This window comes from Coptis chinensis, chromosome 2 (genome assembly GCF_015680905.1).
Source record: "Coptis chinensis isolate HL-2020 chromosome 2, ASM1568090v1, whole genome shotgun sequence".
Classification (NCBI taxonomy): domain Eukaryota; kingdom Viridiplantae; phylum Streptophyta; class Magnoliopsida; order Ranunculales; family Ranunculaceae; genus Coptis; species Coptis chinensis.
The window spans coordinates 102793188-102819214 of NC_141457.1; the positions used below are offsets into that span (position 1 = coordinate 102793188).

At 34.4% G+C, this 26027-nt stretch overlaps 5 long non-coding RNA genes across 17 annotated transcripts in view; 1 reads left to right on the forward strand and 4 right to left on the reverse strand.

Annotated features, from left to right (window-relative positions):
- Positions 1-26027, reverse strand: part of LOC147519828 (uncharacterized) — a 48971-nt gene that overhangs the window by 4189 nt on the left and 18755 nt on the right. For 7 of the 12 annotated variants that reach the window (XR_015212344.1, XR_015212343.1, XR_015212349.1 and 4 more), the window contains exons 1-2: positions 1389-2145; positions 1166-1304 (exon numbers count right to left, since the gene is read on the reverse strand). This is a non-coding gene — a long non-coding RNA (uncharacterized LOC147519828). Of the gene's footprint in view, positions 1-1165; positions 1305-1388; positions 2146-26027 lie in introns of those variants that run through there. The other 5 variants (XR_015212346.1, XR_015212341.1, XR_015212345.1 and 2 more) reach the window with 4 other exon arrangements.
- On the reverse strand, positions 8692-11323 carry LOC147519829 (uncharacterized). 2 transcript variants are annotated; one of them, XR_015214303.1, is made up of 4 exons: positions 11134-11323; positions 10811-10964; positions 10582-10718; positions 8692-8824 (listed from the first exon to the last, which is right to left on the reverse strand). It is a non-coding gene; the product is annotated as an uncharacterized LOC147519829 (long non-coding RNA). The 2 variants fall into 2 exon arrangements; XR_015214302.1 differs by having other exon boundaries at positions 11095-11323.
- On the reverse strand, positions 11579-12887 carry LOC147519830 (uncharacterized). Its single transcript, XR_015214304.1, has 3 exons — positions 12802-12887; positions 11797-11886; positions 11579-11704 (listed from the first exon to the last, which is right to left on the reverse strand). It is a non-coding gene; the product is annotated as an uncharacterized LOC147519830 (long non-coding RNA).
- LOC147519831 (uncharacterized) lies at positions 18986-20557 on the forward strand. Its single transcript, XR_015214305.1, has 3 exons — positions 18986-19493; positions 19635-19753; positions 19968-20557. It is a non-coding gene; the product is annotated as an uncharacterized LOC147519831 (long non-coding RNA).
- On the reverse strand, positions 21900-25542 carry LOC147519832 (uncharacterized). Its single transcript, XR_015214306.1, has 3 exons — positions 25423-25542; positions 24299-24447; positions 21900-22502 (listed from the first exon to the last, which is right to left on the reverse strand). It is a non-coding gene; the product is annotated as an uncharacterized LOC147519832 (long non-coding RNA).

The following is a 26027-nucleotide window of genomic DNA, read 5'->3' on the forward strand; positions in this document are numbered from 1 at the left end:
TTTGTCAAAGGATTTTGGTGTTGGTACAAAAATAATACTGAACTGATTGAATTTTGACGAGTGAGTCTCATTTGGTACAAAAATAAACCCACAAAGTAGGAAGTCATTTGCCAAGAGAAATTTCTCCACACCCCTCACACTATGAATTCTTCCATAGAAAGAGTCACAAGCATCATGGAGAATACCTTTGCAAATGCGGAATTTTTCTACTACCAAGTGAGATGTACCCACGAATATCCCCTTTATAGCCAAAGACACCCTTAAGAGTAGAGTAAAATATATAGCAGACCTTTTGAAATAACGGAGACATTCGTTTTTTTAAAAAGAGAAGTGTTTTTTTAACAAACTGAAGAAGCAAAAAATTTGTTTTGAATATTGGAAAAAAGGATCTATTAATTTTTGGAAAACAAATTTTGAGTTTTTCTTGTAAACAGAAGTAAACAATTTTTTGAAAAACAGTAGCACAAAACATTGAGTTTTTATATAAACTTTGAAGAAAGAGAAGGAATAGATTACTTTCTCGAGAAGTCGTGCCAAAACCAACTGGTTAGAAATCAGAAAAAAATAAAAAAATTGTTTTAGCAAACAAAATCTGTCTTCAAAACCATTATTTCGGGCTAATTGTGTATTAAGTGCACTGAACAATTTTATAATTCAAGCATTCAGTACAATTTAGCATAATAAGTAAAATAGACAAAACCCTAATTTATCTCGCAAAATTAAGAATTGCATAAAGGAACAAATTTCACAATCGCTGCAAATTAATAAAATAGTAATTAATCTAACAGAAAACCCTAGAACTACAAACAACTTGTTAAAGTATTTGGTTCAAAAACCCTAGAATTCATCCTTCAATTGTTAACTAGTAAACCCTACGAGTTAAACTCAGGTAAAGTACGTCAAATTAAATTAAACAAACAAATGAACCCTAAAATTTAGACTCAATTTAAGCAAACAAACAAACAAACAAACCCTAATTTTCGTCCAAAGAGTAAAGATGGTGACAAGGGGAAAAGCGATGAAACCCTAGAATTTAACTGCAAACAAATTTGAGCATTCTTTACATACACACAAACTCATGTATTTCTATATTATATTTTCCATGCAATTGAACAACCACTATTAAGTATCCTATTCAAAACTATTATTTAATAAAAAGTCGTACCAAAATCAGATCATTGTCCCCAGCGTCGAATGTGTTAAACCCTCGAGTTAAGGCATCGGAGATTCTGACAAAGGTTTGGGTGGGTGATCTGTGACTAAGGGCGGGAAGACTTCTGCTGATTTCTGTAAAATTACATAATCTACAACATATAGTTATCAAGGACAAAGATTTCAGAGTTGAATTACCAATACTCTGATACAAAAAAATTAAGTTTAAATCGTACCAGAGAGATTTGTACAATGAGCGTCTTATCAGCACCATTGTAACATTCAATAAACCAGACAAGCAAGCTGCCACATTTCACCAGCATATTGGATGACATGAACCACATAATGGAATCAGCTTTTCGCACAAGTTGTATGCTGAGTAAGACCTTCCAGGCTCAAATACTAACATACTGGCCACAGACAAGCAAGCTGCCATATTTTCACACAACCACAGACAAGTCATGTGAAAATTTTCAAATAAAGGGAATGTTTTAAATTTACAAAAAAGGTGTATGTTTATCAAATTAAAGGACGTGACATTGTATAGCACCACAATGATTATTTTTCTGAAATGAAGTACAAAATTTCTATATCATGGAAATACAAAAAGGAAGAAAAAAAATATACTTTTGGGATGAGAAATTTCTTTATTCAACCAAATGTGTTTTGCAAATATTTGTCAAAGGATTTCAAACAAGAAGCACGGAAAGAGTAAACAGATAGTTTGGTGCTTACTACTGAACTGAGATAATTTTGACGAGCAAGTCTCATTTGGTACAAAAGAACCTCCCACCAAGTCATTTGCCAAGAGAAATTTCCATAGAAAGATTCACAAGCATGGAGAACACCTTTGCAAATGCTTCTAACTGCATCAAAATTTTCTACTACCAAGTAGAGTAAAACAAATAGCAGAACTTTTGAAATAATGGAGACATTCGTTTTTTGAACAAACTGAAGAAGCAAAACATTTGTTTTTGAACTTTGGAAAACAAATATTTGAAAAACAGCAGCACAAAACATTGAGTTTTTTATGTAAAATTTGAAGAATTACTTTTTTCAGAAGTTGTTTTAGTTTAAAATACTGTCTAGCTTCAAAATCACTATTTCAGGCTATGGGTTGGTTTGTTTTTTTGAGCCTATGGATGTTGAATGCTGAATGCTAAATGGCCCACTTTCTGAATGCTAAATGCTGATTGCTGAACTCTGAAAAACATGTTTGTTTTCTGTCATAATGACCTGGCTCTGAATGCTGAATATAAATCATTTGGACAATTTTACCCCTGTTATCAATTTTACCTCGGTCCAAATGTATGACTCAAACTCGGTGCAAGAACGGTGCTTTTGAATCAGTTTAGTTTTACCTCTGTTCTAAAGCATAAAATTTTCATAAATTTTCAAGGGGGAAACAAAAAGAGCGTTCATCTCTTAACATTCTTGATTAAAGAGTGGAGTCATAGAAGAATAATTTTGATGTTTTCCATTCAAATTCTAGCTGTGAAGACCTTACGCAATCAAAAAGTGAAATTAAAGGAGTCGTTTTTTTTTTCGAGCCTTTGAGCGGTGAATTATGAATCTTTGAATTGACCCATCCTTTGATTCTTGAACTTGGAAAAGTATGTTTGTTTTATGTCGCGGATGACCTAACTTTCGAGCATTTGAATACAAATCATTTTGACCACTTTATCCCAGGTATCTAAAACTAAAGACTGCATGCAGAGAGTTTCTATCAAATTATTTGAATTTGAAAGTTGTTTATGTTTATAATTGAAAAATGTAGAAGTTATGTGGATTTTTCCTTTTTATTTATTTTATTTATTTGTTTTTTTTATAAGTAAATTTTATCAAACTTAATACTCAATTTTGAACAATCAAAATCATTTTTCTTTTTTGGTTGTAAAAGCGTCTGACGATGTGATTTTGCCCTTGTTTTCCTGTTTTGCATATCTTCTCTTAATTATTTTACTATTAAAATAAGAATAAATAGGCCTTGAACGCTTGTAGCAAAGAATACCCAATATTTTGGTACCACTATCAAATCTTTTAGAATTCACTTCGTCTTCAACTCACCCAAGCCTCCGTTAGTTTCAAAGAAATCTCCTACTCTCTCTATTTTTCTCTGGCTTTGTCTCTCTTTTTTCTCTTGTCGCTCTTTTTGAAAAGTTAGGGAAGAGAAGATGAAGGGCATGTTTGACATATGTTGCGACAAGAAAAGAATTTCAGCATTCGTGGGTTTTACAGGAATGAAGGCGAAGTTCTACATTTGAGCGAAGACAATTAGAAAAACAAACAACTCTCAACATCATTTGAATCTTTGAAAACTTATGTTTGGGCCTCTGCGAATCTTTGAAACCCCAAAAAACAAACAACCCCTAAGTGTGTATTAAGTTGTTAATTAATACATAGATTTAACAAAAAGAATAAACACTAACTAATAAAACACTAATTAATCTAACAGAAATTCCAAAACTTTAAACGAGCTGTAAAAAAGCTAGAATTCATATTTCAATTAAGGCAGGAGGGATTTTAGCATGCGGTCGCTGTACCGTTACGCTGGGCTAAGACAACCTAGATTTAATAACTTGCCATGCAATACATCCTCACTTTTTGCTGGTGGAGGGCCCAAATGACATGCCTACCCATACAAGTATGTCAAAAAAGAGTAAAGATGGTGAAAAGGGGGAAACTAAAGAGGGTGCAAATAACGTTACCGACACGTACGTAAGCTACTTGCCATATAGATTTCGAGATAGTAGAAACTAGGGGTGGGAATTTGGCCCTAACGACCCTAACCCGGCCCTGACCGACCCGACCCTAAGCCCTATAAAGTCTTCACAACTAAAGCCCCTCCAGAGTTTAGGTAGGGCCGACCCGACCCTAATGCTAGGGAAATTTGGGGCTAAGATTCTAAAACATAGGCCGACCCTAACCAAGCCCTAACCGCCCTGTTTCATACTTTCACTATAAATACACATCCATAATTGTCCAACTCTTTGTTAAATATTTTCAATTAAAATAACATTGTCCTTTTGTGATTTATCACTTACACCCAAGGTACTTCCGATAACTTGTTTTATATAACAAAAACTTGTCAACTTAGCGACCATGAAGAACAATGAGCACTAGCCTAATAAAAATAAGACTTTATTCCTTTGATCATCAAGTCAAAGTCCATAACTTATTATTCTCGATTTTTCTACCACTTATTTCTTATAAATTATATTTTTATTCACATCCAAGCCAAGTCTAAAACTAAAGATTTCCTTCCACACCATTAAAAAGCAAAATACAGAGCGGACATTTGTAACATAGAAACCAAAACAACCTTTGTCGGAAAAATGACATTTGTAATCTCAAAACCTTCTCCATCACTTGTTCAAAAGCCAATATTTTCATTTCCATATCTGAAAGCTTGAATCACTTTTTAAATTAGAAGAAAGGTAATATTATATTTGTTTGAATCTATTATAGAAATAATTTATGATATTACAAATAGTTTAACAACTTCCATGACCTTAACCAAAACTATTATGTTTTTCTTTATATCTATTCTTTCTTCCTTTAAAATGATAATATAATTATTTGTCATGTATTTCAATGTTAAATGTAATTTTAGTGAGGTTTGAGTCTGAGGAAGAACAAATTCAGAACTCACGATTCATTAGATTGTGGATGTGCATTTTAAATTTTGGACTTATCTGAGGATTATTACTTAGATTGGTTGGACTTTGAGTTTGTAGATTATTGTACATTTTTGTAATATAAATGAGTTTTAAAAAGCGATGTAGTAAAAAAAAAAATATATAGGCCTAAAGCCCGACCCTAAAGCCTTTAAAAGAGGCTAGTGGTCGTGGTCGAGCTTGAGGTTTAGACTTATGACCGGCCCGACCCGCCCTATGCTTGCGACTTTTAGGGCGGGCCGACCCTACCTAATTTCTAAAGGGCTTTAAATGTTTAGGGCCGGGCTAGCCCGACCCGGCCCATTGCCCACCCCTAGTAGAAACCGCTTGGGAACTAATAAAGGACCTGTTGATATGGTACAACACCACGCGTTGAGATGTTGGATTTATAATAGACTTTTTAGGTCGGTCCGATTCGAGACTTGGAAACCAAGTATTATCGCAAGGATCCAGCTGTGCCGGTAACAACTCGAAATAGTTACTATACGTGCACGTGATGCAAATAAGCACTAGGGGATAGCGTGGGAAATAAGCACAGCCTAATTACGCCTGGGGATAGTTACTATTATACGTGGATTTGTAGTTTCGGAAACAATTTTTCTATAGCAACACCAAAAATGAACCGAAATGAGTGTAGCGTGGGAATTAAGCAATAGGGGTATTTTGGGAAATAAAAACTTCTACATTGAATTTCCCATCTATTTGTCTATAAGGGCATCTCTAATAGGGGTATAAACCATATAGAATGGAAATTTTACACTCCAAATGTCAAAAAACTCTTTTCAATGGGGGTGTTATACCGTAAGTAATAGAGTATTAGTTGATAGAGAGGGTGGGAAATTCGCCCTCTCGATATCAGCTAATAAAAAGCTCGGGCGACACTCGAACAGACATCTGAGTAAAAATAATTTCAGACGTCACTTTAAGTAACGTCCCTTTCTAATTCTAAAGTAATTTTTTAACTCGGATTTTAAGTGACGTCCCAATTTAAATTAAAGAGGGACGTCACTTTAAGTGACGTCTGAGTTTAAAATCTAATTTTTTTTACACCTTTCCATTGGGGAGTATAGAATATAGATATTTATAGGCTATACAATAGTTTACAATTAGAGGTATAAAATCGTAATTGCACCTATGTGGAGGTGTAATTTTACGCCCCCCATTGGAGATGCCAAGAGCATCATCAACGCATTGCCAAATCTCATTTCTAATGTGACATATGGAAATAAATTTGACAATTTTGACCTCCAACGCACTGCCAAGAGTCCTTATTCTAACAATTGTCAAATTCCAAACCAAAATACTGAGAAAAATAGAAATGAGTCGCACGGGACAAGTTGTGCCGTCCAAGAGTCCAAGAGTGGGACGGGACAAGTTTTGTCGTCCAACATTTTTTTATTTTTTATAATAAAAAATTAAAATAGCTCAATTTTGTATCGTTGGGCTTTTCTACCGTTGGGCTCAAAACATAAAACATTTAATTTGGAACAGGACAACTATTCCCGTCCGAAATAAAAACTCCAAATTTTGTCCAAATGTGTTGGTACTTGACTCGTTTTTAGAAATTTTAATCGACTAAAAATCGCTGAGGTGTCACAAAAACATATAGCAGCGCATTGATGATGCTCTACGTCCATAACACACTATTCTAAATTTCTAGTGTCTGCTCTCTCTCACACCTTCATGAAGTTTTGATAAGGGGAAAGCGAAGTGAAGCTTACTAATCTCTACACTATATGATAGCCGGATCATTCGGAAGCCTCCTCAACTCTCGAGTAGGCAAATTTAAATCTCCTTATTTACTTAATTTAGAAATACATCCCTCACTAAATTTAGAATAAGTTATACTTTTATTAATATAAGTTGAATAAGGTTCTTTTGTTTATTGATAATTTAGAAACACCTCTCTAATGTCCCTTAAATTAAATAATTACCCCATTTTCTATATTGAAATTAAAACAAATCCTATTTTATTATTGATAATTTAAAAGAACCTTCCTAATCTCACTCAAATAACATAATTATCTCCTATTTTGTTTCAAATAAATAAATAAATTAGTATCTCCTATATAATTACAACTAGTTTTCAAACCCGTCCTACGAACGGGTGCTTTTATATGATTAATTTTTATTTTGAAAAAAAAAATTATAAAAATGTAAAGCTATGTATGAGATATGTAAATTATATTTTTCGGTAACTTTTACTCAAGTCAAAGCAAAGATTCAATTGAAAGCAATTTTCAAAAACTTTGTAAATAGCTGGAAGACAAATACCATGTAGTCGTAGTTGCCATTACATTTGGTAGATAGGAGTAAAATATTTTTTATTGGTTGGATATAATAAGTTTAATTATATTGCTTGACGGTGTGTGAGTATCATTTTGAAACTTCAAGATTACCAAAGTGTAAAACTATATAACATTTGAAAAAATCACTAACTTATAATCAAGCATGATAATGATGAATTGATGCAACTCATATCAAAATACATAGCAATGCATTCCAATATAAATATAAAAAAATTAAATTAAAAATATGAATATACCATTATAAACACAGAAGTAATTTTGAGCTGAACATGTAGTGCCCTTCATACACCTCACGTAGTGCCCTTCATGCACCTCAATGTGGTGAAATATTTTATCCTAATACTCACACGGCCCTATTTAATATTTTTCCCAACACGCAGATAACATTATCCCCAAATCCCTCGACAATAAATCAATTTTGCCAAAAAATTAGAATAACTTGTAACACATACTTGTACTAATTAAAATAAAAAGTTTGAATGAACCCAACCAAATTCATATGTACATAGATCTATGACTATGATTATTAATCCAATGCTTGTCTTGTTTCCTGTACTGTTGTTGTTTTAACCTCTTTGGATACACTTCATATGCAAGACACTGCTCATTCATATGGAAGTTCAAGCCATCAGGAAGTCCTAAAACTATTTCGAGTTTCTACCCTTGTCAGGGAGTTGAGTTCAACATCAAGGTTTAGGATCTTCTTATAAAATGAATATCTAGTTTTTGGTAGCTTTGCACCCAGTTCTCTGGTAGGCACTTCAATCCAAGTAACTTAGCTGACACCTGCTAAAAAATACGTTTGGTCACAACAGTGAGCAGCGATGTTCTTTTGTAGCTTCTCCCGAGGCATAACATCATTCTTGGGTTTTGGTAATGTGTGAGAATATAATCTGATTCACACCCAGTATTATAAAACCGATCATTATTGATGTAATGTATGCCTTGACCACTCTACTTAAACTGTTCAATCCAAATGCCCATTGCTACATCTTCAAGTTTGAAGAGCTAAAAAATGAAAATTTTCACATCAGTTGAGAAAAAGGTTAGAGGAAGGAACCAATAGTCTCATATTGGGCTAGATTAAAAAGAAATACAGCTCATCAAAATATGTGCAGTATAAGATGGAATTATAAGTGGGTACTTCTTAGAAGCCTACATCTTAGATCTGTTACGTGCATTTCTGTTGAAAATCTTAATTTTGCCTTTCCATTTGGTAATTTAAACTGATACAGGTTTTAAAGTTGTACAAAGGTGCTAATCCCAGAATCTTTGTATTGAGAAGAAACTTGATTATGTGAATATATACCTTTAGAGTTCTTTGTTGGTGGCCTTGAACGATGAATTTTGCAATGTCCCGTGAGAGAATATATCCCGGACTATGAGCCCATGGTGGAAATGATGCATGAGGCCACTCCTGTAGAAAGAACCAACCTTTGAAAAACATTTCTAGTGCATATATTTCCTACAATTTTCTTTGAAGAAATTTAACATAGAAAGATACCTCACTCACGATGATATACCATTTCTTTGTCTCTATCTCTATCGCGGTGATGACACAAAATATATGAGACCATACAAGAGAGAATTAGAAGTCTTTTTCCCTAGCCTAGATAGAATTTCTTCAATTCTGACAAAAGCATCATCATCTGTTTTCATTATATACTTAGCTGGGAGAATTTTGGTCTGCAAATTTCAAAGTACTAAGTATCAAAGCAAGCAAGAACATAAAGATATATTGTGAAGAAATTATCTGAAGAAAGAACTTTGCTCAATACAACACAAATTAGTCAAAAGTATTAGTAGGATTAGTGAAATAAGCAGCTCTAGCATGTTTAAACTTCAAACTTTTAAAGCATACAAAAGTTTACCACAGTCGAAAACAATAGCTTGCTTTAACAGTATCTTAAATGTGAGCATCCGACTCAAGGCTTGTGGAACCACAAACTATGACGCAAGGCTTGTGGAACCACAGACAATATATCTCAACATGCCCCTTCAGGTGGACCACTTTTAGTTGGTGACATGGAAAACATAGGTCCTTGGGCCAGATACTAAAATAGCCCGATCTGATCGATACCATCTTAAATTTGGAGCATCATACTAAAAACAATCAGCTCAAGTCCTAAATAAAAATCAGGTTAGACCCGAGAGGAATTTCACTCCCCTCAATCAACCAATGAGTGTAATTCTACCTCAACTCCTCGAAAGGGGTTGCTAACTTTGTTGGAGCACATGCCTGTTCCTGATCCTTTGCCTAGGTGGTATAATCCGAATGCCCATTGTGCATATCATCAAGGTCAAATGCATGCTACTGACAGCCTTAAAGTTCATAAAAGAAATCTCATATTTTCGATCAGCAATAGATAGTGTGACAAAATCCTTTCGATCAGGAAGAAAGTGTTGAAGAGAAGATCAATCGCGGATTTTTTAAGGAAGGTTTTTGTTTTGGGTAAGTTATTATATGCCAATCGGAATTCTTTTTGGGTTATAGTTGGATCCTAATTAATCATCAAATTCTTAAGTATCGGTTTCTAACAGAGAAGAGCAATAGTAGGGGCTGTTTTTAATTCTAAGGGCAGTCAATATCGGAACTAATAATCACAACTTTAGCATGATCCAAACAAACACTATTAAAATGTTCTTCTCCAATACCCACACGCGTACACATACATAAACTGATAGAGTTGCTTGAACAAACGAAAAAAAGTCGGACCACCCAAGACTCTATCACCACTTACTTTAAAAGCGGAAATACATACACCAAATTAGAGCTTATTACTTGAATTGCTTGTTTAACGATGTTCGACTTTGTAAAACAATAGTAATAGACAAACAATTGGCACATCCTTTGTTTTTACTTGTAAACCTCACGAAATAGATTAATCAATGTGATTCACGAACTTTTCATCCACCAAAATTTAGTTATAGCAACTTGACACTATAAGGTGTAGGCTAAAAATATAGCCCAAGTGGTGCCTAATAGCCACCCCAAGTGTTGTTGTACTTGTTTTCTTCCAAAAAATTCTAGTTTGAGGAGTTCAACATGGTCGAGAATAAGTTATTCCTATGGGTTAACAAAAGAACTTGAAAATATAGCAAGGTCAAACCCAAATGTTCCTTACAGCAACTAATAATAACATACATTTGAAAGCGCTTTCATGACTTGGTCATAGACGTGGACAATATAATGTAAAATCAATACACACACCTGCTAATACCTAGTGGTTTCATTTTTATGCTAAGACGAAAGATAAAACTACAACCCACTTCCAACCAAATGAGGTCAATATAGTAACAAAGGAGAGCAGCATATTGTGACATAAAACCATTAGTCCCGTACTTACTTAAAGACTCATCACAAATACTCACATAACTAATTTTCCTATTGGCTCAAGCATCATTGGTCAAGTGTAAAAAAACTGTGAGGGGTCAAAATGTACCTGGTTTTGGTCATGAAACTGAAGTACCATCAGAGGGCAAGATTCAGAGATTTGATATTTCTGGTTATGAGGAGATCTCTCACAGTGTTTACTCGTGCAGTCTACACCAAATGTAGGAAAGTTCCATCGCCTCCTACCTATTATAAATCTAGATTATATCCCATACATTACAAAGCCAAGTAGAAAATAGAATCAGAATGTGTCTTATATATTACTAACTATAGCTTACCTGATTTGCTATTGTTGGATAATACAGCGAGCAATGTTTATGCAATCCCCAGGGCAAGCGATATGAGTGAGAGCTAAAGCTAATGCAATCACCAATCGCAAGGGAAAAAACATGCCAATAACTCCAGTCCCCATTGCCAAGAATTGCAAAATCACTTGAAAAACATTGGTTTCATATCTATCAATTCCGATTTTTATGAAATTTGTTATCTTCACTTTCAAGTAAGTTTTACATTTAATAGTATATTAAAAAAAATCATATAACTAAAGTAAGTAGATGGTTACCCCAAGGGCTAAAGACTCATCAGAATATGTCATTCCCACCTTCTTCTCCATATGCTTTCTTTAACAGTGGTTCGCCTTCGCTTCAGGAGATCTGAAGCTTAGTTTCCTTTTCCTCTACAAAAGAAAGCTTCTCTTTGAATTCTGCAAAAGTGACTGCTCAGGGACTAATGTTGTTGAATACTCAATAGGCAAACTACCAACATCTGGTTTGTGATGGCTGCAGTAAATCAAATCCCTGAGTCTCCATTAATTCTCATATCGTGAGTAATATGATCCACCAAACAAAATTTGCATAGGCCAAAATGCCATAACTAAATGACTTAGAAGATTAGACTCATCATTGCTGTCCTCCAACTCCCCCTTCCTCGCTATCATCAAGGGAATGCGGTCAAACGGATCGTGAGGTTCAATGAATCGTCTTCTTTACTCTTGAGTAGATACATAATTTTTGAGAATGTTCACTTTTCTCGGACCGCTTTAAGAGCGAAAGTTCATCTTTCTCTGATGAGAGTGCTTCTGACCTGGGAGATAATGGAATTAGTGATACTGCTCTCTGCACTGTCTCAGAATTTTCTTGTGTTGTTCTTAGTTCCAATAACCTGAAAAATAACTACCAAAAAATAAAGAACAATGTCATAATAGAAAACTGGAGAAACGCAGTCATGAAAAAAAAAAACAATAAATATATCAGGAGTCTCATACGTATATAGAAGGATGAGGCTCAGCAACACCACTCGCGAGTCAGAGACACGCTAGCTTCAAATTCATCTTTCCCAGCTTTTGATGCATATTCTGCAAGATTTAACAATGTTGTTCCAAAGATTGTACTCAAAAACAGAATATGGCAATTGATATATGGCCATAGGTTGTTATTTTTTTCAGTTTGTACTTCCATTGTACTTAAAGACAGAACTATCTTATGGAATATAGGGCTATTGCAGGCATATATAAGATTTGTATCGAAGCGAGCACTTAAAGTTGAAAGAAACTACCCCTATTTAAAATAGTTTTTAATATTGAGTGACTATTTCCTGGATTCCAGAAAAACTAATGGTTGTTGCAGTTTGATTAGAACACGTTAAGTGCCTGGTGTAACAAAACATAATCCATAAGTAACAATAACGATTGAGGAACTTTGCATATTCTTGCTCCCCTGCTCTTACTGTGGCAAGAAAACTTGAACTAAATAGCACCTCTATAATACTAAATGCTCCAACCGCTAGTAACAAAAAAATAAAATAAAAAGCATGCAAATTAATAATTAAAAATTGAATGATGAAATTTGAGTTATCACTTTGACAACAACGCCTTCGGTTTCATAATAAAACCCCAATCGATCAATTTTTCCAAATAAAAATAACAATTCAATCAATACGATACCATATTCAGTCAATACATAATAATATGTTAATTATTAATAACCTATTATCTTGGTTGAAAGAAGCACATAAAATTCGCGCAGAAGATGCCAAAGAAGAAGAATGGAGCTCGAGTGAGAGAGATGCTAGATGTTTTGAGAGAAGAATGGAAAGTTTTGAGATTTCGGTTTGTTTTGAAGAAAGGTTTGTTTTCTATTTTTTGGGTTATTATTACTAGAACAATTGAAATAGATAATAACGATAATTCTGAGAACTAAAATGCAGCATCAAAATTGAGAAGATAAATTAGATAAAAGAAAATGATTATTAAGAGCAGATTATTAATTACCTGTGCACACATTAGAATCAAACGTCTCAAAAAGGCATTCTCCATGACACTATGCATTCACTGTTAAAAATCAACCCATTCTTTCCTTCGTACACCTATATCAAACAAACTTAAAAATCAATCAACCAATAAAAATAAATGAAGAATACATTCAGAGGGAAATTCAAAAATAAACTACCGCTTCATCAACTTCACTAAGGAAGGTTATCTTACGCCCATTTTATGTTCCATTTTCAACCTTTGTACTTCCACCTACTTTTTTCTACAAGACAACCCTTTTCAACCTGCTTTGCATTGAGAACAGAGGTCCCTATTCATTGATGGACTCTCTAGTGCCTTTGCACTCATTGCAAGGATGCTAGTCGTGATCTGCTGAATCATAGATGGGCCAAGGTGTCTAATTGAAACCTTCATACCAGATCCTTGACAACCACCACATGTCATTGAAGCACCTGACTTTGATCCCTTACGAAGTTTTCTACAATTCCCATATTTCTCTCTGGATATTGACTTTGGCTTTGCCTAACAGTAAGTTAATTTACAGTGCTGCGAGAGATGAGTGTCTGAGACTTTTGAGTGCAATGAATTTTTTGAGTACACAGACTTCACCTCTTACACTGCATTTGATTATTGTTATGAGATAGCTATCCAACCGTGATGGCTCAGGAACTGGCTTAAAGATGGGATTGGTAGGGTCCTCTTCGGGCAATGGTTCTTGTCCTGCAGACTTTTCGTGTCATGTTCTTGGCCCTGTGCATTTAAGAAAGGGAAATGAAGGTATTTATAAGTGCAGAAAACAACGTTAGTTAAAACAGTTTTCAGAGTGTGTCCATGAATTATCTCCTCTTTTGAAGCCATGATTCTTTCTTTGGGCTTGGCGGACGTGAAAGGTTTCGGTAATAGAATTGAAACTGAAAAACAACCAAATAAATAATTTCCTCGCCATGGTTTTTAGGATAAGGAAAACTATCGCCAAGATAAAAAAAAAAAAAAGAAAAGAAAGAGAAAGCACTAACCTTTTGTTGTTCCATTGATGGATCATCCATGCATTCAATCAAAAACTCTACATTCCTCTCCATAAATGGATTGGTTGATAGTTGTAGACGATCATAATCACTTTCGCAAAAGAACCTCAAGAGTTCAATGATTGACCAAAACTGAAGGAGTCGGGGTAAGAAGTTTCAAAATAATTAAAGAATAACCTGTGTGACAAGTGTATCGACTTCCGGCTCTGTCATAAAGGCATTGATAAGTGCTGAATTTGAAACTTTGATCCGATAGAAGCAAAAAAACGTGAAACGAAAGTGAAATATGATTGTATGATTCATATGAAGCAATCGGATCAGATTCCTTTGCTTCTAGGAGGGATTCAAATGTGGTCTTAGAGTTTTAGTTGTGCTTTTCTACGTGAATTTAGAAGTAGAGAAAGAAGGTTTTGGGGGAAGTGGAGAAAGAAGGTTTTGGGGAGACCGTGGGGGTATAGAATCGTATTTGTGGGGGACTCATATATAATTCCTTTTTTCTCTCCTTTTTTCGGGGGGTTTTTTTTTTCCTCTCCTGATTTCTGGTGAGTAAAAAGGGTACTTAAAATTAGCCTACGTGGACACCCTCAGAGAGCAGGAAAAGGGACTGCTATTATATATATATAACTAGTTTTCGAACCCGTTCTATGAACGGGTGCCGTTATATTAAATTATTATGAAAATTATAATAACTATGTGGAGCTATGAGGTATAAATATTATATTGGTTTTTACTTTGTTTTTTTATGTGGGTGGTTCTTTGTCTTTCCGGTTGATTGTGTAATCAATTATCCACATATTCTATGTAGAGCTATGAGATATGCATATTATATTTTCTTTTACTTAATTTTTTATGTGGACGGTTCTTTATCTTCTCAAGTTCGATTGTGTAACTGTTATCCACATGTTATATGTAGAGCTATGAGATATGGATTTTATATTGGCTTTCACTTAATTTTTTATGTGATTCTTATGAATATCATTAATTAGTATATCTCGCTGTCACGTAATATTGCTTCAATCTAGTTATTAGATAATTATACTGGGCTACACAATGAATAAATTATGATTGAGCATTTAGTAATAGTTTCTTGCTGTTTAGCAAAAAAGTGTTAATCTTTTCAAGTTTGAAATTCAATAACATACAATACTATACACAACAAAGAAAAATTTATTTAGTAGCAGTCTTTAAATGATCTTATCAATAAGTAAGAAATATATCTTCCTATTAAGAAGTGAAATAGATGGATCACTCAGAAAATGAGACAAACCGTAAGCATCAATCTTAACAAATTGAATTTAAAAGGGTACTAAAGTATATTAACTAAGTAAATGACACCTGGACACAACAAAAAAATGGGTAGTTTTCTGTTAGATGGATGCTAGTTCTGCTTTTGTGGCTGAGTTCTATGAGGACAGTTTTCATTTCATTGGGGAGTTATTCTTGAGTATATCTGAAGGTCTACTTGTCATCTTGTAGCATTTACCAACTATGCCCAGAGTGGGTGCTCGGACTTCTTACTTCTAAAATTTGGTGCTCGGACTTCAAAATAATAACTTGATTAGTGTGTTTTTTTCACTGGTGAAGGTAGCTTCCTTCTTTTTCCTCCCATCTCCTCTTCATTACGATCTGGTTTCTAACAACTTTGACTATATATTATCTTAGCCACAATGCACTGTTTTTTTCCATAAAAAAACACATAGCTCAATTGGTGCTCGGACTTCAAAATAATAATAAATAGTTAGTATGTGTGTTCTCCCTGCCTAAATATAGGATGTTAAAACACATAAATTTACATTTTACAGCTTAATAGCAAACATGAATTCCACATTTATGAATAAATTATTAACTATTGTTTCACATTTTGTAGGTTTTTCCTCTACGCCAATTTATAGTCTTCTTGGACATTATCTATTCTAAAAAAAAAAAAAAAAAAGGTATGTGATTATAACTTCGCAATGACTCTTGCCGAAATGATTTCCATAATGCAATCTTTTCATAATGCACTCCAACTTCATTTTGAATACTTTCGACACACAACGTCCGGGAACATCATTAGGCAATAGTCCGTGGTCTTTTTGTAGATAACTAAGAATTTCATTCCAATTTGGATTGCAAGTCACAATAATAAAAAGATCGTGGTCTGCCTTATATATATATGGCAATAGCATCTTGGTAGGTCTCAGATCATGTATCTAGGGCCTCTGTAAATGTTGATGGAAGGATCAAACGTTTACCAATTGATGCTGTTGTAGTATCACCTGTGTTTATTTTAAAACGGGTTATTGATAGATTAAAACAAATTATAAGCTAATGGAAATAAAATTTAAAAATTAAATAATATTACTTATATACCACATTGACCTTTGCATCCATCACATTGCTGTATAAATCAGCCCTAATTTCTTCTTGGTGTGTCCGATACCAACACATTCTTTGATCTTCTATACATGTATAACCATCAACAATGACTGTTTGACGTAAACATCCGCCTATCCAGAGTAGGCGACTTTCTAGTGTCTTTCTTTGCAGTCTAAAAGCCCAATATTGTCTCATACTAACCGTATCTCTTTTATGATCATCTATATTAAAAACCCTTTCATTTTCCTCACTATTAGGAAATCTTCTATAAGGAATCCCAGGTCTATAGCCATCTTCACCACGGGGAAACATTAAAGGATATTGCAAAGCCATGAATTTAGGATGCAATTCATTTATTCTCTCCAAACCTCCTCTAGTTTCAACAATTATGTCCCTAAAATCATTAACATTAAACCCATCCCCTTCAATTAAAGCTGAACTTCATTGCCGGTTGGCAAATTGTATTGTCTTCCATCTCTGCCGAGAATTAATAAGTCTTAGGCGGACATCAATCATTTTCATCTTCTTTAAATCTGTCTCTAGCCATCCTAAAAGACTGATAACCTTATTGTGTTGATCAAACATTTTGATCAATCCATCAACAATTGCGAGGATCGAAAGTTCATTATATTCATTGAATATTTGCATCCTATTCTTCAATTCATTTTGAGTATCGTATACATATAATGGGCAAATTGAGGGAGGCTTATTTTGAATGGAAGAAGAGACCCAATTTTATGATGATTTTGCCCACTTATTACGAAAACGAAAGGACCTCCTCCATCATTGATAGTCTTATCTATCTTCCCTCCTGTGAAGTAAATTGAAACATGGAGTTGTATGTCCCAGATATATCTTCTAAATTTAGTAGATCTTATTCCTCCTTGCAAGTCTAAGAGTTTATTAAGAAACTCAGGAGCAGTCTCAAATAGTGGAAGTTGAAATTTTCCTTCTCCACAACATATAGAGAATGTTGGAACAGATGAATTTCCTTTGTTATTTCTTTCTTCTTCCCAAAGAATTGCTCCACAGTACATACACTCTTCAGTTGGTGGTCCAAAGTCATGAACTCCTAAAATATAAAAAGTAGTTGTGAATTTGGCAAACATTTTGAATAAAATATCAAAATTGAAGATGAAAACACATACCATCATTGTTAGTATACTTGCTTAGATCACGATGAATTTTTTTTTTTTGCTTTTGCAAATGTTTATTCCTTTCACTGATATTTGTGATTTGAGATATTGAAGTCATTATAATGGCATAGCATCCTGTAAGATTCAAAGTACCTATTTGGCCTGTGTAATAAAAAAATATGAAATTTCAAAAACTCTAATTAATCCTCAACGAAATATAAAATACAATTTTACCTTTATTTGAAGCATAAGTTGTTTTCCTTGGATGCCAACAAACGACACGTTTCTTTAAAGCCAACAAAACGACTTCGACATTAAATGAGCTATTTTAGCAATCTGTTCCTTTGTAGATTCAACATTGACTGTTTTAGAATTTTACCAAAAAGGGTCAATTTTAGCCATTTCTTGTGGAAAGGAGATTAAAATTGTTGTGTCATTATAAAATCGGTAAGTTCATACCGATTACTATTGCTTAAATGATTGCCTGTTGCTCATTTAATTCAATCATCTGTATCAATTCCTCTCGTAATAAAGGCATAAAGAAAAATATAGATATCAGGTTACTTACATCTATACAATATCTTAAAATCAAATGAGAGTATAAAACGGTAGTTTTTTATTTCTCAAGTTACATACCAGTGTGACTTTGATATTCCATTAGCTGTGGATGTTTTCTTCTATACTCTTTTAACACTTTTTCTCTATGGTTGCTCTTTGTATTTGCAGACATCATAATTCTTCTATGACGCATAAGGTTAGAACCTTCAATATATTCGCATAATGTTAGACCCTTCAATATATTATTTTGTTAGAATATTTATCAAGTGTATAAAATAAAAATTAACACTTCATTACCGTTATTCTTTTCAATTGCAAGAATACATCGTCTATTGTACCGAGCAATTCTGGAGGTATATATTTTTTCGTCATCCATAAGGTAAACCTGAACAACTCTTCCTCTCTTTGGCTAAAGCTTTAACTCTTCTTATAGCTGCTACTCTTATTTACTGTAGCTAATAATGATTTAGAAATTGTGTTCTTGGACAGCACTCCTTTGGGCCGTATAAATATTATATTGGAAGCATTAGGATATAATCAGTGCTATGATTAAGTTGCAGGTGTTTGGGGGAATTATTTATATTGACAGCTGTGCTTGGGGTGTTAAAACTCTTGGAGGTGCTAAGGGCGTTGGGGAGTTTACTACTTTTGTTAGTGTTGTGTTACCTTTAAACTTTTAATTGTATAGGATTTGTAATTGTGTAAGAACTGAGTTAGCTTTAGAGTTTTAATTGCATAAGACTTCTTAAATTTATCCTTGGACATTTGAGTTGTAGTAATTTATTAGGTTATTTACTTATTTGAATAAAGAGTGTGAAACAAAATCAAATTCCTAGTTTCATCAAGATAAAACAGGATCCTATTCCTAGATCCTATATAATAGCTCTGTTCATGTTTGTGCTAGCTCGTGTTAAGATTTCACTGCAAAATGAAATCTTAACACGATATAGGTGCAATTTTGTACGTCACCAAAGATTGAACATCAAAACCTAATTGTGTTCAATCCACACCACCTTTTTTTTTGTATGTTCACTGTATGAGTGTCTAATACTCCAACAGAAGGAATCTGAGGAGTTGTAGAAATATAAAACACTCAGAGCTACACTTGAAAAAAAAAAATCAATAGTGAAGTCAAGGAAGGGCACAATTTTGCTGAAGGTTGTTTACAGCTGAGGTAAAGGAGTAAATCGAAATTGATATGCACGAAATAGGGTTAGATTCTCGAAGAAAAAAGTGTGATCTTAAAACTTTGTGGTTGTGCTCACTCGCCCACTCCTATAGACTGCAGATACGTAGTGTGCGGTTGAGACCTTACTACCATAATCTAAAATACGAATATACATGCCAGAGCCATGCTGAAGTGACATACTCATGTGCATATGGTGCAGGGTGTGCTGAAGCTGCACCAATGTTTGTTGCAAAATGTTTCTATGGGTAAAGACTGAGAGCAATGTAGGGTGGGATCCGGAAAAAAAAACAGTTGACCTCTTGTATATGAGTTCACCTTTTTGTGTGCTATATGATGTGTATGAGACTTCATTTCTGATTTTTAATGTCTAAATGAAAATTTTAAGTAGTTCGCTGCTGCAGAAAACCTCTGAGTTTACTTTAATAGGTAACTGTTGAAAGCAGACTTCAGAATTGATAGACAGTTTTAGGTTTGTTTGTTGCTAGTAAATATTATCTAGTTGTCGTGTATCTGGACATTCACTGTCTGTAAGCTGAAGGTCATATGTGTCTCATTTTGCTTCTCCAGGTCTTGTCCCCAGAAATGAGCTTAGCCACAGTTCGAGCTTATATATGGAAGAAGCCCGATGATTTGGTTCTCAGTTACAGAGTAGTACAGAGCAGATAATACTTTGGAGGACTGTGGAGGTATGCACCACTTCGTTGATCCTATTAAGAAGCCTCCGCCTCCTGTCATAAAATTATATATATCATTTCTGAGGACTTTGATTTCCTTTAAAGTGAATCATTTGTTTGCCGAAACAGAGTCCTAAGGAATTGTATTTCAGTCTCTAAATTAACACATGTTTAAGGGATAAAATCATAAAATATGCTGAGGTAATATCTTTTTGCTCTCGTGTAGATGCTCGAGGCTGGTTTGGGATGGAGAGATGTCAACCTACGATTCTTGTAAAATTCTGTATTTAATTCTTCAATCGTGCTGGCTCATACCATATCTATTTATTGCTTCCTCATAAATCTGGAACACTGTTCTCAGACAGCGCTCCTTCAACGTTTGAAGGAAGTACCGATGAGGTAGAAGAGGTGCTACTTGCAGTTTTTTACTCTGCAATGGCAGGCATGGAAGATGGGTGTTATTATGGAGAATGGTGCTGCTATAGGTCCAAGTTTGTCAGCTGAAGCGAAGAGAACAACTTGTAAATTAGAATGGCCTCCCGTGTCTTGGAGGATCCATAGTAGTGATAATGACGACGATAGCTTTGTAGATGAGAACATGTGGGGGGGGTTGCCTAACATACATACTCTTAGGTGGTAATTATCTTTCCTATTTAAATAATATAGTTTTGTTTTGTTAAAACTTTAGCCACATTCGGTAAATTTTCGTTTTGAATGTAGAATTCTACTCTTTTTTGCACGATGATACATTTCTAATATCTCAGCGAGTTTGAAGGATTGAAATATCTGAAGAGGGTAGGAACATTGATATCAGCATCATTTTAGGGTGTCAATATTCTCATCCCAACAACTGATAATGTCCCTGCCTCAAAATTAAAATACACAATATACCCCTATGTTTAAAGTTTAAACTATCCTTTCTTCTCCTTTAACCACAACATCATCTCCAATATATAATTATCTCCTATCATTTCACTCATTCAAAATTGTGTTGTTATTGCAACCTACTGAAACTACAAAATAAAAATATTGTCTTGAGCTGCATCAACTAATCATTGTGGACATCAACCAATCAATGTCAAAATGAAGTAAAATATAGGTGCTGCAAGACAACGTTTAGATAGTTTTGGGGCGTTAAGTATTGAGTTCGGCAAATCAGTTGTGAATATCTTTTGCTCCAACCTGTTTCCTCCATGTGGTTTTGTCAGTTTGGGAAGCTGGGATATGTTATTTCTATTGTATGATAGAAGTATTTATTGTTAGGATTGCATAAGAACTGGACAGAAGGAGGATGCCATCCATAATTTATATTTGTCATGTGTGTTAATTGAAAGCTTGCCAAGTTAAAGTTCACTCAGCAGGTGATGTTTTGTTATCAGCAAAAACTTGTTTCATCTGCTTAACTAAAATCTTGTAGACCCATGTCTTCAATTAACAATCCACTTATAGCCACTAATCATCTTTGATTTTGATGATGACTTAAATTTTACTTTGAGTTGAACCTCCAGTGTGTTTTGAGACGACCAACTTTCTTCTTCATTAGTCATGCATCACCTGTTCTATCAATATTTCTGTTTACTTCCAGGCATTCCTAACCGAAACAGGGGACTGGGAAGTTATAAACAGATTCCTGTTGCATCAACTGGCTTTTTTTTGTTACTTTCCCTGATTAATTAGTTAGTCCTTTAGGTGAACCCTCACCACGTTATAACAATTTGCCCTTTACTAATATAGAAAGGTAGTCTCCACCCAATATTGAACACAGTAGCTTGATTTTCAAGCAACGTTTTAGCATGAACATTTTACATAATCTTTTCAACCTTTCGGGTTTATTCAAATCATTTTGACAGAGATCACTATAAAGAAACCATGGCGCGGCCTAGAGTTGATGTCCCAAGCAACTGCGAAAACCTTGATTTGGTGAAAATACGCGCGCCCCGACATTTTAAGGTGTTTTTTGGACATCAAATTCCCATGCAGAAATCTCTTTCTTGTGTACAAAGACTTTCTGTCTTGCTCATGCTTGATTGGATTGCAATCAAAGCTATGTCGCAGAATTTGGATGTGCCTTAGTAGGTGGTAGATAGTGTGGTACTACCAGATTTATTGTCACAGTGAAATACTGTGACAGACAAAAATTAAATATGGAAAAAAAATGTAACAACAAAATCTTTCTTTTCAAAAACCGCTAAAATCCATTAGAAAGATGATAACTAAAAAATATCAATTCAATACAAAAGTCCTACGTTCCAAATAACACATTTCTACGTTACCTACCTCTAAATGAAAGACGGCAAGAACATCACATCTTTCTGCTTCTGCTTTCTCATATCCAATACTTTCCTATGAGAGTTTGAATGTCTCATATCCAATAAGGTTTCCCTATTTTTTTCGGTAGTCAACATACTATAAATATTAGATATTAGAAAGTAGAGGATGTAAAGATGGTTTATCCCAGGCGTTCAGCAACCAACTTGGTGGTAGGGTCATCCACTCAGAACGTTGGGGTGTTTGCAAATCTGTGGATCCACTTAATAGTTAATACAAAAGTAATCAAAAGCTTGAATATAATCTAAGGCATCCACCAGTCTTCTTGAAAACCATGAGATGCTAGCTTCCTTCCCTTCCAAAAAACTGTTTATTTGTTGAGCATCAATTTCGACTTCTACTGAGCAGAATTTCCGGCACCATTGTATTCCTTTGAGTACTCCTTGGCATTTTGCTTCTTCTGTTGTCCGTCTTTTGCCTTTGTCAGTTCCTGCTGCAATAAAAGTACCATTTGCATCTCTTAGTACATATCCTATTAGTACACAATTATCATGCTTCATAAAGTCGGTGGTTCACATGCATATCAATAAGGATTGTAATCTAAAGTGGGAGCAGGAGAAACGTTTGTGACCCATTCAGAGACTAACATAAGTTGGAGATAAATCGTCTCACAAATATTATAAAAAAATCATAGCTTCTCGAATCTGCAATATCTTAAGCTTAGACTAAGTTAAATAATGATTAGTATAGTACTGAATCAATGCCGACACATATCTGATAAAGTTAGGTTATCAAAATCAATATCTAATCAGAAACTCAATATAAGTATAATAATATTTTCCTAATCCAAGTTCATGTCTATGTTTTTTATTGTAATTATCTTTGAAAAACTCAAAAGGATACATATATGGGTTTCAAGAAAACCATACCTAATTTATTGTAAAAAATAGAGGTTTCCTTGTGTCAGCAGTAATTAATCATATAATGAAAAGCTTTAACCTCGCCAACTATCCAAGAAAAGATCACCTTCAGTGAAGGACATCTTGAGTTTCTCCTATGAGAAAAAAAAAACTTCATAAGACAAATGCCTCTTCTATTCTTTCCTAATGAAATTGGAGTAATTTCTTGTTTCCTTTACAATCTAGCACCACCCGCTGTGATCTCCAAAGGTCCGGCCCGATACTCACCACCCTTAGATTTGATCTCACAACATTTCTTACTATTGGACTTCCTTCAATCTTTCTCGGCATAAAAGAAACCTTGGAAGTCAACCGGCTTCACATCCATCGCGTCCTTCTCAAGACAAAGTGATCCTAACTTCAACAATAATCTACTAACCTCTTTCTCAATCTCTTCCATCTGTTTTGTTTTACAATCTAATCATGGAGACGAAGTGTTTTATTGAGAGAAGAAGTCAGAGTTTCCTTATCTATCGCAAAAGAAATAAGGACAAAGTGGGTTTTTTGGCTTAACTTTGTGTTATTGGTCAGAAATTCTAACCTCGCCAACTATCCAAGAAAAGATCACCTTCAGTGAAGGACATCTTGAGTTTCTCCTATGAGAAAAAAAAACTTCATAAGACAAATGCCTCTTCTATTCTTTCCTAATGAAATTGGAGTAATTTCTTGTTTCCTTTACAATCTAGCACCACCCCATTTGTGATCTCCAAAGGTCCGCCCGATACTCACCACCCTTAGATTTGATCTCACAACATTTCTTACTATTGGACTTCCTTCAATCTTTCTCGGCATAAAAGAAACCTTGGAAGTCAACGGCTTCACATCCGGCGTCCTTCTCAAGACAAAGTGATCCTAACTTCAACAATAATCTACTAACCTCTTTCTCAATCTCTTCCATCTGTTTTGTTTTACAATCTAATCAACGAGGCGAAGTGTTTTATTGAGAGAAGAAGTCAGAGTTTCCTTATCTATCGCAAAAAGAAATAAGGACAAAGTGGGTTTTTGGCTTAACTTTGTGTTATTGGTCAGAAATTCAGCTTTTAGTCCCTCGTCATTAAGTTTGCTTAGTAAGGAAAACACATTGTGTTATCTGAGACTCTAACACAAACCAATAAGCAACCCGAGGCTTTGTGTAATCTACACTTAGTGAGTGAAACTAAAGATAAATTACTGTGTATATACCCTTTACATTTTGTGCTTCTCATGCATCATGGGTTTACCGTTCACGAATCAAAATTTTCAACATCGTACATTCCACTTCATTATGTTTAAGCAATACCTTGTGCTAATGGTTAATCTTCTACACAATCAAGAAATAAAAGATGTTTACCTTCGAAGAAGAAGAACTCGATTAGTTTGCCTATGCCAAAAGAAACCTAAATCAAAGAAGTGACGGTGAGTTCCTCAAGAAATTGCTTCATTCTTCTTGAACGTACTTGAACGGCTTGACTTTAACTTTAAGTGGACAGAGCAAGCAACCTGAAACCAACGCCAAAATAAGATATCATTTTCTTCCAAAACTATTTGTAAAAGAGAATATAAATAAGACATTCCACTACGATAAGCAAATCTAAAAGAGATGCAAAAAAAATTGTATTATAAGGCAAACCCACAGTTTATTCAAAACATCTTAATCTAGTATCCCATTCTTAAAAGAAAAACATTGAGATGGTAACTCAATACTACTTACCCAGGTTATTTTTAGTGGGAAAAGCTATTTTTAGTTGCCTTTAAAAAGCCTTTGTGTTACTTGAAGTGCCTACAACACAAATAAACACAAATACAGATTTGTTGTTACCAACATGGCAACATGTGACTATTACGAAGAATGAAGCCTTGTGTTGCAGTGATGCTCTCTCCTTGGTATTTAAATCCTACCAGCCTAAAGTGTTAAGCACATTAAAGAAAAATCATCTGAATCAGACAAAGAAACATGACATTCAATGTGGACGAAGGTATTAATTAAAACTACAATAAGATTAAAATGAAAGGAACAAAAAACAATATTTAACAAAAAAAACATAAATAAAACGAATATACAATGAAAATGAGAATGCAAAACATCAATGTAATGGTGTTGCAGGGGCTCTATCACACAATGTAATGAGCCTTCTCACCCATGCAAGTGGGGCCAAATCAGGATTCCCAATAATCTGAGCAACCTAATTCAAATTCTAAAAATGTAGATCCAAAATCATTATTTGGAGAAGACATAGAAATCACAATAGTTTTAAAATAGGCTTTCTTTTTTTTTCTTTTTGTTTTCTTTTCCTCGAATTTTATTCCTTGACCCTTTAAAACAGGTTTCCCTGTGAAGGTGGGAATCGAACCGAAGACATTTGGGCCCAACTGAAGTCTTGGGGAAGAGCACATACCTCTTGAACCCATTAGAGATACATCAGCACTAAGAGACACCATGTAAGGTTTAAAATAACAATAAAAATTGTTGAATACCTTGAGAAAGAAGCCACCAAGTTTGAGCACATTGAGTAGATCTTTTCAGCAGCAATTTCATGTTGTCTTTCCCACATAAGCTCTTGCTTCTTTGCGTCTTTCACAAAATTCACCTAAACTGAAAAACCCGCGGCACCCCAACAATATAAGTTTTTATTTTAAAACACTTAAACAAATATTAACATTACTGAAATCAGAGAGAGACCTTGTAACCAGTATAGATATCAGCAAACGAACCCATAATTGGAGCGACCTTTGCATGTGTCTAAAGTGTGTGGTGAGCTTTTCCCTTTAAATCATCAAGCCTGTTTGCATGCATTTTTGGTTTCTTCAATCTTCAAAATGTTATAAACATAAATTAGTGAAAATTTAAAGCGAGAGAAAAAATCAGTTAGAATTAGTGGGACATACGAACTTCCTCCAAGAACATAGATAAGTACACCACACATACCATAATAGTATAGCAAATTTGACATTACCTCGCAGAGAGAATCAAAACTTATTAATAATAACAAAAGTGTTAAAGAAAAGGTCAAAAAAAGAAAGAGTGGGTACCTCAGAAACACCAGTGACGGCAAAGTGGAGAACATTGGAGAAAAGAAGAA